General features: G+C 43.1%; 1 long non-coding RNA gene across 2 annotated transcripts; it reads right to left on the bottom strand.

Moving 5' to 3' along the window:
• Nucleotides 1–7,873: 7,873 nt before the first annotated feature.
• LOC116753810 lies at nt 7,874–16,347 on the bottom strand. 2 transcript variants are annotated; one of them, XR_004349874.1, is made up of 4 exons: nt 16,210–16,347; nt 15,830–15,998; nt 9,541–9,818; nt 7,874–8,520 (listed from the first exon to the last, which is right to left on the bottom strand). It is a non-coding gene; the product is annotated as an uncharacterized LOC116753810 (long non-coding RNA). The 2 variants fall into 2 exon arrangements; XR_004349875.1 differs by having other exon boundaries at nt 7,874–8,517.
• Nucleotides 16,348–16,656: the final 309 nt, after the last annotated feature.

Genomic DNA, 16,656 nt, shown 5'->3' with positions numbered 1-16,656 from the left:
CACCACCAGGTGGCAATCAGGGGGCAATACTACAGTCACTACAGAATGCCCTTGTCCCCAACATTGTTTGGAACATCTTGTGTGTGTTGAATCCTTGTAGCAAGCCATTGAGTCAATATCCTTATTATCACCTCCATTTTACTTAGAAGGAAACTGGGGCACAGAAAGTTTGGGTTCCTCACCTAAGGTCAGACAAGAGTGAGTGAAGAACCAGTAATTATACACGGTAACCAGATCCAGAGCCCGTGCTTCCAACCAGTGTTCTCTGAGGTCTCTCGGTACAGCTGAGCAGAGCAGCGGCAAGTGATGAACTTCCAGTGTGTGTCTAAACCTCAGAAGATGGTCGGTCTGAGGCACAGGCAAGGGACCAATGCAGGTCTAGAGAGGGACACAAGGCAGCAATCACAGGATACAACAAGAGAACCCATATGGTGTGCACTAGGAGAGATGTCCTGTTAGTAACTGGCCCCATTGTGTCTGAAGACCAGATTGGCCATAGAGTTTTCAGGCTGTGAGACCGACTAATTCGAGAGGGGGCTCTGCTGGGCTGGAGGGGGAGTAGAAGAAGAACATCATTGGCTGAGTCCTTCCATGAAGGCACCTGCTCAGAGTGCAGACTGCTGGCTCCTTGGATGTAGCGGAAGTCCTCCAGAGGGTGGCAACCTCACCGTCCTGCACCTACCCCATCACTAGCATTTTCTGTTTATCTGTGAGGGCTGCTGTGACCAAGGGAACATTTTTGACTTTCCTTTCTAAGGCTTCAAACAAGGTCTCTCAGAAATATACAAGACATTTCCTTTATTTCCCATCTTCTGTTGTACCTGGATGTAAGCCATTTCCATTCTTCTATTTGTTCTAATGTTGATGACTAAAAACAGATATCTCTGTGACAGTGAAATATAAACTCTTTATTCATTTTTCTGGTGTTATATCAGTTTCCAAGAAAAGGAGGAGGGACCTGACTTCTTCAATGTTTCTTATTATCAATCTTATTTGAGCAATAAAATAAATAATGATAATATTGGATTGTAACCAAAGTATTTAAAAAAAAAACTTTCTGAATCCATGCTGATTTAAATAAGTGACTGAAAAAAATAAATAAAAGAGGGAGATAGGACAACTCTTCCTTATGGAGTAATTCCAATAGAGATAATTACAAATGAATCAGCTACTTGGGGATAAAAGGGAAAAATCTGGAGAGTCTGAGTAACAGATCTAAAATGAAATCCAATTAATTAATAGGTACCTGGAGGTAACCTATTCCATAGGTATCCTGGTCATGGTTCTGCTGCAGTAGCTCCTTACTTTTCGGTAATTTCTTGTTCTCTAGAGAATCTCAACTTCCATCCTGCCTCTTAATATCTACTGAATATTTACAGCAAAAATAAGATGCATACATATCAGATTGGACAAAAAAGACACTTCAAAGGCTCACATTGTAATCTGATGGGAAACACAGTCTGTGTGATTTAAGACAGCAAAGTCAGAGACTGACATGGCAGTAGACAGTCAAGGTGGAAAAGCACGTTCCAGAAAATCCCAGCGATTTCGCTTCTAATAACATAACCCAAAGGAAATGTTCAGTTCCATTGCAAGATCTTTGCTATAGTAAAATACTGAAATTACGTAAATATGAATTAGTTGGGGAAAAGTCAGTAAATAAATCATGGTCTATTTATTGATGTAATTTTGTGCAACAAATAAACTAGATCTTCATGTGTTAACGTGAATACACGGTAAACGTGTAAAATAAAAAAACTAGGTTTTAGACTGACATATATAGCACTGACTCAATCCATGTAAAATCTGAGGGACACAGGGCAAACTATGTTAGTTACATATGAAGGGTAGGCATATGGCTGTTTATTTTATTATTTTCTTAAATTTTTCATTATATTTAATAATCATAAAAGTGTCAATTGCATATATCTCATTTTCTATGTTAATTTCTATATAAAGTGTTCAACTATCTTATTTAACTACCGATTTATTATAACCTTTAAGTAATTTAAAATGAGTGCTGATTAAATGTCATACAGTATTGAGACAAAAAGGAACTAAGTAGAGATTGAAGAATCTGGGAGAACGTAAACAGAGAAGGAAGAACCTTGAAGAGTGCAGAAGATTTCAGAACTTCCATGAAAAGGAAGGATATTGCTGAAAAAGAGGAGAAGATGAGGAGAGTTACTGAGGAACAAATCATCCTGGTGACTTTGTGGGACAGAGAAAGAGCTGCCCTGGATTAGCGTGACCAGAAGGAAGTCAAAAACGATGCTGACTACGTAAGATGGACAGCTTGCAAGGGGCGATGGGAAATTGGAAACTGTAAAATCATTTGGGATGAGAGAACGCCACGATAAGAGAAACATAATACCTAAGACACGTTCTCATGTACTATATTGTTGACAGGAGGTACTGAATTCTGGGAGACTAGTTATTGTCCAGTTTCAGGAATGAAAGCCTGCCTTAAGGCATGGAGCATGAGAGAAAATGAGAAAGGAGAGAACGTGTCCAAGGAGAAAGGACAGGATTTTGTGACTGGAGGTGGAACACACACTCTGCAGGAACCGAGCGTTGTCAACAATCCAGAAACAGCAAAATTAACACCACAGCTCAATAAACAGTGCTTAGTAAGAGTTTAGTGGGCACAAAACAGCTCGAGAACCGGGAGCTTCTCAGTGGCTTCAGCGGTTTTGTCTGCTCTGGGAATCCTCAAGCTTGGTTTCCATTTTGTATTGATTTTTTTTTTAAACATCTTTATTGGAGTATAATTGCTTTACAATGGTGTGTTAGTTTCTGCTGTATAAGAAAGTGAATCAACTCTGCATATACATATGTCCCCATATCTCCTCATATATGCACCACTAAATGTAAAACAGCTAGTGGGAAGCAGCCACAGGGAGCTCAGCTCGGTGCTTTGTGACCTCCTGGAGGGGTGGGATAGGGAGGGTGGGAGGGAGGCTCAAGATGTATTGAATTTTTTCTTTTTTAAACTTAGAGGTTTCTTTCTTTCTTTCTCTTTGGCTGTGTTGGGTCTTCGTTTCTGTGCATGGGCTTTCTCTAGTTGCAGTGAGCGGGGGCCCCTCTTCATCGTGGTGCGCGGGCCTCTCACCGTTGTGGCCTCTCCCCTTGCGGAGCACAGGCTCCGGACGCGCAGGCTCAGCGGCCACGGCTCACGGGCCCAGCCGCTCCGCGGCATGTGGGATCCTCCCGGACCGGGGCACGAACCCGTGTCCCCTGCATCGGCAGGCGGACCCCCAACCACTGCGCCACCAGGGAAGCCCTGGTGCATTGAATTTTAACCGAGTTCATGCTCACAGCATTGAAGAGGTCTCGTGACGGCAGGAAGAGTCTGCAGTGTGCCCCCGACACTGTGCACTCGGCACGCACCGTCGTGCAAGCCGGCGCTGCGCCCTCAGCCCTGCGGCTCCTCCAGCTTCTACTCGTCACCGGTCGTGAGGGTTTCTCAGGGTGTGTGGCAGCGCTTGGGTCCCGCACAGCTCAATGAACCCCAAATGCAGCCGCAGGTGCGTCCCATGACCCACAGTCCTCGGCCGAATGCTCAGTTATCTTGGATCTGAGCCAGGTTTACTTCCATAGACTCCCTGAGTTTCAAGGTCATTCCTCCTTGCGGTTGGAGGAGAGGCCACAGAAGCAAGAGTTCATCCTCAGCCCCGTCTCCCCAGGTACCGCCTCTAGTTCTCACTGCAGCAATTTCTACAATATTTGACCCATAGAGACAGACCCACTGAAACACCGACGGCAATCAGGACTTGTAGCTTCCAGTGAAGGGCGGGAATTTCCTCTCCGAAACATGCTGACGATGACAAGTCTCACAGGTTTTCTGATAATCCTTAACCACTGGGATGACTCAATTCCCTCCTTAATCCATTCTTTTTCACACCTTTTAGTAGAGTTTGATGGAGGAATTCAACTCCATATGTTACTTTTCCAAACTTAAATTTACTTTTTCCTCTGGCCAATCAATCTCATGAGTTATGACATCACTGGGGAGTTTTAGGTTAACCCCTGAAAACATACCTTTATCCTGAGATTATCGTTTACTCAAGTTTCATTTACATTTAGGTTTATAAGTAAAACTGTGAATCTTTTATTATGACATATAGCTGCTGTGGAGAGCTTAAAAATATGCTTTACATAACACATGTCAGTTAATATTACTTCTCAAACTTTCCCCCAAAGATCTCTTTCTATCTGAAATGCACTGCCGGTTAGCACAGGACTCACCGGAGGCCAGTGGTCACTAAACTTCAGGCCCAGCATCCCATACCCTCACCTTTAAGAAACAAATTTGCAGTGACACGGGATTCCAGGGATTATTTTTGAAGCACCGACATTCTACCTCCCGACCCATTCACTGTCCCGTGGGGAAAGTTCTTTGTTAATTCGTGGCGCTCTGGCCAGAAAAGAGGAATGATACATAAGTGTTCTTATTCACCAGAAACACATTGTCACATTTCCGCCTGTATATAGTGTTCCTACAAATGCATCCCTCTGTTCTGAGGCTGCATCGGCCCTCACCACTGCCCTTTAAACAAAAAGAATTAATACACTTTAGTTTTTCGAGCAGTTTTAGGTTGACAGAAAAACTGAGTGGAAACTACAGAATTCCCATATACCCCTTACCCCACCACCCCCTAGATTCCCCTATTATTGATGTTTTGTGTTAATACGCACGTGTTACAACTGATGTCCCAGTATTGATATATTATAATTAGCTAAAGTCCATAGTTTACATTAGGGCTCACTCTCTGTTTCATACACTCTATGGATTTTGACAAATGTCTAATAGCATGTGTCCACCACTACAGCGTCATGCAGAAAACCTTCACTGCCCCCCAAATCTCCTGTGCATTACCTGCTTATCCCTCCCTTCCCTGAGTCCTGTAAACCATTGATTTTTCTTCCTTCTGTTTCTGTAGTTTGGCCTTTTTCCAGAATCCCACATAGTTAGAATCATACAATACGCTGTCTTTTCAGACTGGCTTCTTTCCCTTAGCGGCATGCATTTAAGGTCCTGCCATGTCTTCTTCATGGCTTGATAGCTCCTTTCTTTTTATGCCATTGCACTTTTAACACAATAGATTTTATTACAATCAAGATATTAGTAAATCCGCCCTGATGGAAGATATAAACGCTTTTCTGGAATGGTTGGCGAGTCTGATGCCCCATCAGTTTGCAAATACAATAGTTCATCGTGTCTACACATTACCCTTCCGGGCAGCCTCCAATAATGCCAGGACCACTTGGTTCAATGCCCCAAGTCCCGTTTCCCAGGTACCGACTCTCTCAGGACGTTGAGACCAATACTACTTAAGCCTAAGTGCGGTAGCCACTGTGTACTTGTCATATTTTATGCACGTTCATGAATAGTGTCCCCCAGAGGTCATGAGTTCAAATATTCAGCTTTGGGGTGTGCCTCTTTCTGAAGATTCTTTGGGGGACTCCTCAGTAACATATGGGCATACAAAAGTATGAATATGATGGGCATCGCTTGAGAAACAAAACCCAGCGATGGTTTCAACCTGCTCCTCGTTCAGGCAGGTCATCAAGGGATGCTGATTGATACCTTTTCTGCAATGACCTCAAGTAGTTACTTGGGTTAACTTTGTAGTTTGGCTTCAGGTCCCGTTTCCATCTTGGAGGAAAAGCAAATCCAGGGGTCTTCTCGGCACGGGTCATGAGCTGCAGCCACCCCTGAGAGAGTTGAGAGGATGAAATCTCTCATGGCAAAGCCCTCTCTCAGGAAAAGCACGACCGCATCCTCTCCCGAAGTTACCTGTAACATGTGCTCCTTCCCACCTTCCCCAGCCTCTCCCTGTCCACTGTTCGCCGGTCTCAACTCAGACTTGGCCTTTCAGATTCAGCCGTCCTACCCACTAACAGACAAGCAGCAGAAATCACCTTCCTGGCATGTCCCCTATCGTCCATTCCCGAGAGGAAGCACCTTCCAAAGGCAAAGGCTCCGGGACCATCGTGGCCATGGGCGGAGGCCAGCTCTTCCGGGCAGTCCTAGGTCAGCCACGTCATGTGCAACCTCAGTCAGCACATCTGTTCCCCTAGGAATATTTACACTTTCAGACGAATTGACATCGTGGTGTCAACCTTTCACACGGTGATTCTTCACATGGTAAGTATCCAAGCATTAGTCCGGGGGTGGGAATCCGAAGCCTCACTTTCTGGGTGAGTTCTCTTTTGCCTATTGTGTGGACTTACCCTTGCCCTTCTGCAACCAGCTTTACATCTAAGGGGGAAGGGTGGCTGGTTTCCAGACTGACCTACACCTTTCAGTCAGGGGTCTTCCACCAGTGCCTCAGGCAGCCCCTTTCCTGCAGCAGAGAGGGGATCCTGACGTGTAGGCTATTTAGTAGGGGCTGGCCGCTGGGGGATTTTGTCACTGGCTTTAAACGGACAGCTACAACCTGCTCTAGGGCACAATGTTCTTCTCCTCCAACCCCTCCAGAGCCGCCGTCAAATGTGCTCCCACGAGCACCGTTTCCACTGCACCAGTGATCGCTGCTGAGCTGCTCGTTGTTGAAAAGTCCCCGTGACCGTGCAGTCGCTGAGGGGCTTAGAGTGATGTGATATCTCAGTTTCAGGATCTGTCTTCACCAAAGGCTGGTGACACACAAACCATTGACTCCTGAAAGAGTTCTAGCTGGTTGCTGCATCTGGTGAGAGACGGTCCTAAATTTCCAGTATTTTATGCCGAGATGCGGTATTAGGTCTCTGCCAGAGACTCTAGTCTGCCTACATCCATTTGACGATACTTCCAAAACGACGTACGCTTTAGTTAAATGAAAATAGTCACTGTGGGTGGAAACTGGGCAGTTCTAGAGGTTTTCAAATGAAAGTGGAGTCAAAGGTGAAACCGACTTATTTAAGCCATAAGCCAATAATGGCCCGCCCTCTATCTCGTATCATAAATGCATCACGAGATGTCTGTTTCCTTCTTTCTCCCCGATCCGCAGTTTCATTCTAGCGCGTCCATGGCGGCAGCCTTGTCCTTTCGGCTTTAGGATACCGCCTGCCACAGCTTCAGGTTCCTATGTGGCCTCATCCCTCCTCAAGAGGAGGTCTGTATCAGGGGCCCAAGCCTTCATCGGCAACCACCATCCCTTGCTTCCGCGTTGTATCACTCCAGGGTGACCCATCACTGGCTGTCATGTTGCCAACCTAGGCTTGCTTGTCCCTACAGTATATCAAATGCTTCGGGAGGACTAGTCCATTTTTCTGCAGGTGACAGAGCTGCAATTTTGACTTTTAAAGCACGGACTCTCTGTGTTCCTACCTTTGTCAATCCTAAAAGAAGTAGCACCCATACATCTGAAACTCTGGGGAACTGTGTGAATGCTGAACATGGCAACCAACTGAAGGTGAACGCTCGTCCGGAAGAGTCTTCTCCATCCCGTGGTGTTTACCCTCCCGTTATCTGCGCTTGATCTTTTACTCAAAGAAAAGAAGAAAGCAAGATTCACAGGCAGGCGATGGCACTTTTCAGCCACGTGGTCGCTCTCTCTCCTGGCCTGCCTATTACCACGTGCTGCTTCGATGGCACATTTAGTAACAGGCTCACAAGAGAAGAAGGCTGGAAGTAGACTGATCACCCGAGGGGCAATGAGAACACTGCAAGTCTTGAATTTCCTCCTTAGATTAAAGAAGTATGTGGAGGTATTGGAGGAAATGGTAAACGCTGTGTTCTCCCAACATACTACAAATCTAACTTTACTTTCAAACAGATTTATTGTAAGTCTCCACCTGTGTAGGAAATAGAGATCCTACCCCTCCAAAAGTTAGTTATAAAATTGAACTCTCCGGATAAAAGAGAATAAATCATGTTGAATTTTCCTGAAAATGAAAAAATTCAGAATTTTATAAAGAACAGATTATATGTATTATTTCCTGAATAAACAAGTATCTTCTTTCCTCAAATATAGTTTATTTATCAGGTCTGATTTATACAGTTAGCCCTAAAGTATGTCTTTTTCCATTACTCAAGCTTTCATTCATTAAAAAATATTTCCAAAATGCTTTCTACGTAATTGCTACTGTTCTAGGTGCAGGGAATTCCACGGTGGAAAAGAAACCCCCAAAAAACAAGGCAGTGCCTGTTTCTTTTTTTATATATAAATTAATATATATACTTGAATACAGACACAGACAGAGATGAAGATAAAGAGATAGCATCTACAATGGATTTTACAGAACCCCCAGAACTATAACATAAAGTCACAAAGTAGTGAGTTAGTCCCGAGTCAATCTGAAGGTATCATGAAAAGAACAGCAGAAGATTTTGTCCTAAGTGGACATCAGCATTCCTGTGCGCTGGTTTTGTTCCCTAGATGAATCTGAGGTGCAGCAGCCCCCCGGCTCATTTCAGGGATCTCCAGCAAGAACAAAATGCATACCCAGTAGAAACTGGCGAATAGATACTCAGTGATTTCTGTAATCGTAATCACGCTGGCCCACAAAATAGGCCCAGCAGACGTCCAAGATCTGCTGGTATAAAACCAATAAAGAAAGTGAATAAATCATGTTTTTTCATGAAAAGCAAGTTAAACGTTACTAATTTTTAAATTATTTGAAGCTAATTAGTTAATAGTAACTGATATATGAATAAGAGTTAATGGTATCATATTGTTTGGTATAAGTAATGCAACAGCAATTAATATGTCGTAATATTCTCTCAGAAGAAAGAGAGAAAAGGCAAACATAAAATCCATTTCCAGAAATATAACTCGAAGACTTTGGAGGATGTTAAATCTCAGCAAATTCATGAAACCGCCTAGACGAGTACAACTTCAGTTCTGAGTGCTGAATGGAGAACAGAAATTGGACATTAGGGCGGCATTACTGGATAATGATACTTTCCAGAAACAAATTTCCAAGCCATTGTGACCTCAAGTGTCCAAACGATTTCTTTTTGCAGTATTTCGTTATACGACAATATATTAACGCAGTACTGCCTTCTTTTTAAGAAATTCTAAACATCTATGTGTCCTTATTGTTCGTGCTTTTTTGTGGTAACATGGGTATAACATAAAAGTTGCCATGTGGACCAGTCTTAAGTGTACAGCTCTGAGGCATGAAGCACAGAGCCATTGTTGTAAAACTGTCGCCACCATTGTCTCCAGAACCTTCTCATCTTCCCCAGCGGAAACTCCGTCCCCGTGAAGCACTAGCTCTTCGCCCCTCCCCCAGCCCCGTGTACCCACCACCTTCGTTTGTCTTTATGGATTTCACTGCTGTAGCACTGCCTTCTTAAATAGGTGCGTTATTAATCTTTTGCTCCTTGCCTGGGCCGTGCCTAGGACGATGCTGTTTTGTGAGCGCTGAGGAATTTGTGTGTTTCCTCCCCGTTCAGGGGCTCAGCTGCCAGGGCCTGACTGCGCTCACTCTGCCTGACCCCGATGCCCTCTTCTGTCTCCTCCACGACCTCCTCGAGTAGGCGGTGAGATCCAGGAAGTCAGCAATTACATCAGCCAAGGACGGAAGGAACGTAGGGTGCTCAGCACTTACCAATAAGTTCAGGTTTGTTCAGGCTCTTTGCAGCCCAATCTGCCTGGAGTTCTGTGCAGACGTCTTCGTCGCTGACATTCGGCCCCGACGTGGGTTGGGGCACGTCTGAGGGGAAGGAGATGCTGAGTGTGACTAGGACATGATGAGCCCCGGCCTTTACTCGTGAGCACCCCTGTGAGTCTGCTGCAGGCGACTCACGGGGCTGGAAAGATGTCAGATTTACGCGGCAGGCGAATGACAAGCCCTATGGATCCCTTTCCTCCACTGATAGGCTAAACCTTAAATGCGAAAGGAAAGAAACACTGACGTAATTTTTTCTAAATTGAGGAACACGAAAAAACACTTACCAAGTAACTCAGACACACTCACTGCTTTTTGCTGCTGGGTTATTTTATAGTTTAAGTCACTGCGGTTTATTTCAATGTTCACAAGATTGTCCCTGGGAATCCCAACAGAGTGAATTGAGCTGAAGATCCTCAGGCCTACGTTTAATTCCTAGTTGACAAAGGTAATATGTATTTTTGGTTCAGATGTTGTTTAGTGTTGAATTAGACACGCCACTGTTTTCAGTACTAATCACAATAGCTTTGCTTGGAAGGCATTCTCATCTTGTTGCTATTTAGGGAAAAGAATTTTCCCCGTGACCCAGTACTTTTTCTATGCTCTATTGCTGAGAAACTGGAAAAAGACATTAGATGTAAATCTCCGCTGAGTATATTATTTACAAACATTGAGTGTGAGTCTAATTTTACTTCAAGTCTTGGTCCCGTCCCATGTGACCTACAGGGTCCCGGAGGATGCACACCGTTTTCCTGAGTCTCGGCGCTCCGTCTGTGGCTGGGCTTTTAGACTGGCAAGAAGCAATTAAACTACGTATGGACAGAACTGGCACAGACCCTGCATATACTGGGTGTTTAATGAATGGTAGTCATTTACCTGACATTCTTAATATATTAGGGCAGAGACTCTGCTTTCTTAATATATTCTGCAAGTCGTTATATGTGACCAGAGTAGCTAAACAATATTTTTAAATAACTTGTGAACCCTCACCATCTCCAGCTCAGATTCCACCTTGAACTTCATTAGTACATTGAATTACCTCTTGGTATTTCTGCTTGGCTGTTCGATAGGTATTTCAAATATTCCAAGCCAAACTCTTGATATTTCCCCATTTTAATGCAATAACACTGCACAGCCAGTTCATCAATAAATATTTGTTTTATCTTCAAATATGCCCAGATTCCAACCTCTCACCCACTCACTGCTACCACCTGTGCCTAAGCTGTCATCATCACTCACCTGGATTTTTCCAGTTGCTTTCTGGTTGGTCCTTCTGCTTCTGACTTTGGTGTACTCCATCTCAATAGATACTCACTCTTTGCTCTTCACACAAGAACCAACATAATACTTGTGCAACTTGCAGATCAATCACTCCCCTGCTCCAAACTCCCCAGAGACGTCCCAGAATACGCCAAGGAAAACCCTCTGTGGCCCTGAGAGATTTCTGTCTGCCAGCGACCCACGCCCGGGCCATCCTTGGCCATCACCTACTCTGCCTGTTGACACATCCAGTTCCAAGCTATTCTACCCACACACGAGGCGTGCTGTTGGCCTAGGCCCTTCCTCTGCGTGTGGTTTTCCCTCCTGAAACGTCCTTTCCCCATGAATATCGAGGCCAACTCTTACATTGCCTTTAGGTCAGCAGTTTTCAAAGTGTGGTTGCAGACCCCTAGGGGTCCCCGTTATCTTTTAGGGAGGTTCACAGAGTCAAAATTATTTTCATAAAGTACTAACGTGTTATTTGACATTTCCACTACGATTGTATTTCCAGAAAGCTGCAGTAGCCACTTTCGAAGCGGTACATCGTTTTCACTTGAAGGAGCGACTGACGAGCTACGGTCCTTCAGACTATGAAATTTGGGGGACATTTTCATGATGAACAAAATGGACGTTTGTTCATAATGAACAAAACGAGCTGTTGCACCAAAAAAATAACAGATGAGACTGGCAGTCAACATAAATTTCAAGCTTAACTTTTACGCTAAAGTGAGAACCTTGGAAAATTTATGTCTGCTATGATGAGCTTGACAGCTCAACTTTTAAAGACATTTGTGGCAGGATAAGTAACAGTATTAAATTGAAATGTGCATTATATAATAGAGTGGATCAATATTTGGAAAATCTGCATAGCCCAGAGAATTCTTCTCATGTCCAAATCATGCATGAGAAAGAGATCCAAAGTGCGATATCAATGAATATCAACACAATTGAGTACGAAAAGTTCACTGAGACGTTTTGACATTTCAGTGCTCACAGCTTCCAAATGTCAGCCTGCCCTTTTCTTGTCCCCAGAGAGCTCAGCTAATGAGAAGGCCATGCGCTTCCTGCTTCGGCACCTGGGAAAGTTCAAGCACACAGACTCTGACCCTCATCTGGGATCGCTCGTGCACGTCCTACCTCAAAACCACAAGGACAGGTAAAGCCAGCTGCCTTTCCTCGTTCTCTCCAACCAGGAGAGGTTCTGCCTGGGAGCTTGCACTACTCTTCCCAGAAAGTGTCATTACGTGAGCAGTAAGTACATTTTTCATACCCTCTTGATGCACGTGTGGCAGTGTAAACCCCAGCAGCCTCACCAAATGTTCAGTGGAGAGTTGACCCCAGTCCTGTGGGGCAACCACAGACATGTAGTACAGTTAACACGCGAGAAGCTACTTTTGTTGAGTTTTGATGTGTAATCAAAGAAAAGTGTCACAATTACCCATAAAGACTATTAAAATATGCCTCTTTTCGGGCAGTGCTTCTGTTCGACGCAAGGTTTTCTTTGTGTTCTCCAACCAAATGACATAAACCAACAGACTAAATGCAAAAATGAGAGTCCAGCTCTCCTCTCTTAAGCCAGACACCAAAGAAACCTACAACATCCTAAAATAACACCACTCCTCTTCCTAAATTTTTTTTTTTTGGAAAATAGTCACTGTTTATTAAAAAAACTTTTCTTTACCTCACCGTATAGCACGTTCATTATTGTTTTAAATGAATCAAAAAATAAAAAATTCACACCTTACTTTTGTAATATGGCAAATATTGTTACTTAAAACCCACATGAAGAAAAGCTCGTTGGACCCCTCAGTGATTTATGAGAATGCAAAGGGACCTCCACACTGAAAAGTCTGAGACCCACTGGCTTGGGTCTGCTCAGCTGTCACCTTCACAGGAAGATCTTACTTGATCACAAACCTTCAGGCTGAGAGCAACCCTCCCTCTGACCCTACCTGGCTCCTCCAGCCTCTTTTTCTGCCCCTTTCCTCTCCGGCACTCAGCACAACTGACACGCCCTCACGGATTTACTGTCCATCTTCACTCCACGGGGAGTGAGTGCAGCAAGGCAGGCTTCTGTCTTTTGTGCACGGAGTTATCTCTAGTTTTTAGGGCACCCTGGAATCCTGACACACACTAGGCACTCATGACCTATTTGTGAAACGGACAAGTAAGGGAACAAGTCAAAACTGAAAGCCAGGAATGAATAGATAAGTGCACATTAACCTGTTTTATAAGCTGAGGTGGAAACTTGATGGTTTTGAGACACAGCAATAATTTCATTAAGAATATATCCTATTGTGTAATAACTAAATGGGAAAAGAATTTGAAAAAGAATAGATATATGTATAATTGAATCACTTTGCTGTACACGTGGAACTAACACAGCATTGTAAATCAACTATATAGTCCAATATAGAATAAAAAGTTAAAAAATAAATAGATCCCATTAGCAATGTTTCCCGGAATCATGTGATATCTTTAGTATATCTAAGAAGCATGGCTGTAAATCACTCTCTTTATGGTTTACTGTTTAGAAATCAAGATTCCCAAATATAATTAATTCAAAATATATCATTAATATGTTTAATTAATTTCCATTGGTTTAACCCTGGGTAACAGGAGAATGTACTGTGTTTAAATAGCTAATCAGGGGGGTATTGTAATATTTGCAAACAATGAACCGGTTGCCAAAGTGAAGGAAGTAATAAAGTTATTTTGGAAGTCCAGAAATTTTAGTAATATTGCAATCTTTCTGTGCTCCACTGTGCTCGTAATTTGCATGTAAACCGATAACACTGTGTAGTTTCCCGAGCACAAAACTCATAGCCATTCCCAGCATTATCCATTTGTGTTTTTGCGAGAAGATAAATTCGTCCCCTACAAAAATGTCCCGAGGTTTACTCAGCTTCTCTGCGGTGTGTGACTTGCCCACTAATTTGGGTCTCGTTGAATCTACACCTCATGGTGATGGCGACATCATTCAGGACTTAAGCCCAGGAATATTTGTTTATGTCAGGAGAGGCGCAATTATGAAATAAAATCTGGATTTTAATGAGGCTAAGAAGATCAAAGAAAAAACAGAGTGTTTATTGCATTTACTAAACACTGAAAAGATGCTTTCACGTGCTTGGGTCTGAGTGCTGGATTAAGGGGAATAGATTTGTTTTGCATAAAGCAAACCACTTTATACACGTTTTACTTGAAAATTTGTTCAATTAAAACAGAAAATCTTGTTTTGCTAATGAAATTGGACTAAACGCAGCCACGATTCACTTCCCCATCGCCTGCTTCAGTTAGGCTAAGCTTCTTATCAGCTTCGTAATAGAGTCCGGCAATTGCCACGTGGGGCTCTGTACTGCTCATAGTCTGGGGCTGGTTTGTGCCCCAAGAAGAAACATACAGGCTTTGTAATTAAATTAGGGGTGTTTTCAATCCTACTGATGCTGAGATCCTGTATCTGCTTTCCTGACAAACTATATGTGCGTTTTCTGATTTACTACTCTGATTTCTGGTCCCTGTGCACAAACCGGTTTTTTAATTATATGTGTGATCCTAACCCCGGCTCTGTCTAGGATTTGGGCGCCCCTGAGTCCAGCTGTACTTGTTCAGGCCCTTGCCTTAGCCTTCCTGATACTGGCCTCTGCTGGTCACAAGCGTGCAAGGTCCCTATGTGTCAGTTACACGATAAGGTTGATCGCATACCTACTTACAATAATACAAGGTTTAGGAGAAAAAACCCAGCCATGTTCGCTAAGGTTGCCTCGTATAACAAGGGGTTTCTTTTCTGGTTCACCGGTATGTCTCCAAAATGGTGCCTACATTCTCTGCAGGCCAAATAGGAAACCTAGAAGATCCCTTCCAGCCAAAATGTCACACGAAGTGCTCTTCTCAGGCACATTTAAGTATAATAGGAATAACACTATAAGTACATCAGTTTCCCATATTAAAATGAAATACAGAGACATCTAGATTGTAGACAGAAGTGCTCACAGAGATATAGCTGCAAATCTTCCAGCTTTCGATCGTTTATCTGCCAAGCGTTTGAAGTGCTATCCTCTCCACCCTGTCTTAAAGAAAAGACGTTTTCTTCCTGATTTGAAAGATCGCTTTATTGTCTAGGCATTTACACAGGGAGCATGTTTTTTGTTTGTTTGTTTCATTAAAATAAACACCAGTTTAAAACTGGAATCAAAACATTCTTTCAAAGTTAGATACTTGGCTGTCCAGAAGTAAATCAGCTTTTATTTAGTGAATTTACTTTATTATAATACGTATAAGTACAAACACCAAATGTACTATGTTGTTATTTCAGGCCCTCAGCTTAAAAGTATAAATAAGATACAAAGAGAAATGCTACATTTGCTCCCTGATTTTTTAAAAAAGAGCTTTTTACGAAGTTTGATTTGTAAGTCCCGACGGATAGTGTGATGTAGCAGAAAGAGACCTAGTATAATCTCCAGTCCATCAAAACTGTAGTGATATGTCTCTGTGGAAATATATGGAGACCAGAGGCATAGGTTTGGGGCATAAATGCTTTGTGCACCACTAAGGACCTTCACAGGACAGTTACTTGAAATGCCGTAACTTCAGTTCCCTCATCTGTAAAATGAGACTAATTTGTATTCCCCCTAATACAGCTATTAGAAGACTCAGACTGTACAATATACAGGTAAGGAATTTCACGCTTTCACACTAAGTGATATTAGTCAGCATTGTTCCCCAGTTGGGCCAAAAATGCAAGGTCATAAGCAAATTACTCAGACAGACCTCATTTTACTTTTCACTAAATTAAATTAAAGGATCGAAAGACACGATCTTTTCTGTGTTTCAAATTCTAAGCTTTCGCTGACCATTCATTGCTGTAAGCTGTGGCTTCCTGTGACTGATCAGAATTTCATTTCCTGAGCCTCTGAAAGTAAAGAAAATATGTATGCTAATTGCAAATAATTTACAAGACTAAAACGATTACCTGATATATTGCTGGCTTTGATTCAACTTCTTGGAAAGATGTTTCAAAGCTTTTTGACTCGGAAAAGCAGAATGGGAAATGGCAGCAGGGTATTCTGTTTCTTCACAGGGAACAGGGCAGCTGGAATTATGTGTTCCCATCGTACATAATCCCCTAACTTCAGTGTGGTCTGAAATGAAGATTAGCACAGGATACGCAGACAAGAGGGTTACTTCACGGTGGGGAGGACAGAGCTTTTTAAAATTTTATCATTTCACTTTCAATGTTTAAAACAGTGGTTAACAAGTTCAATCACTGCCCCCTTAACAAGTGGTATTTATATTTCATTTACATTTTAGTATAAATACATCAGAGGAGACAATATAAAACAAAGGCGTTACCCTTGAATTCATGGAGTCACTGGATCCAGATCTTTGTTAGAAATAAGAAATTCTTGGACTTTCCTGGTGGCACAGTGGTTGAGAGTCCGCCTGCCGATGCAGGGGACACGGGTTCGTGCCCCGGTCCGGGAAGATCCCACATGCCGCGGCGCGGGAGCCATGGCCACTGAGCCTGCGCGTCCGGAGCCTGTGCTCCGCAACGGGAGAGGCCACAACAGTGAGAGGCCCGCGTACCGCAAAAAAACAAACACACAAAAATCAGTTCGTTTAATACAAATCTACCCTTTGACAACTGTGTTGGCTTTCCTGGAGTGTTCTCTATCTTTTGCTAGGGTTTCAAATGAGTTTTCAAAAGTCTTGTTTTAGATGAATGGTGAAGAAACAAGGGGATGTATTACTGTGAGGAAGATTAGAACTGGTTTAATAAAGAGCCTAGCAGCCTACAAA

The sequence above is a fragment of the Phocoena sinus genome, chromosome 5, assembly GCF_008692025.1.
Source record: "Phocoena sinus isolate mPhoSin1 chromosome 5, mPhoSin1.pri, whole genome shotgun sequence".
Taxonomy (NCBI): domain Eukaryota; kingdom Metazoa; phylum Chordata; class Mammalia; order Artiodactyla; family Phocoenidae; genus Phocoena; species Phocoena sinus.
This window is presented reverse-complemented; position numbering and strand designations above follow the sequence as displayed.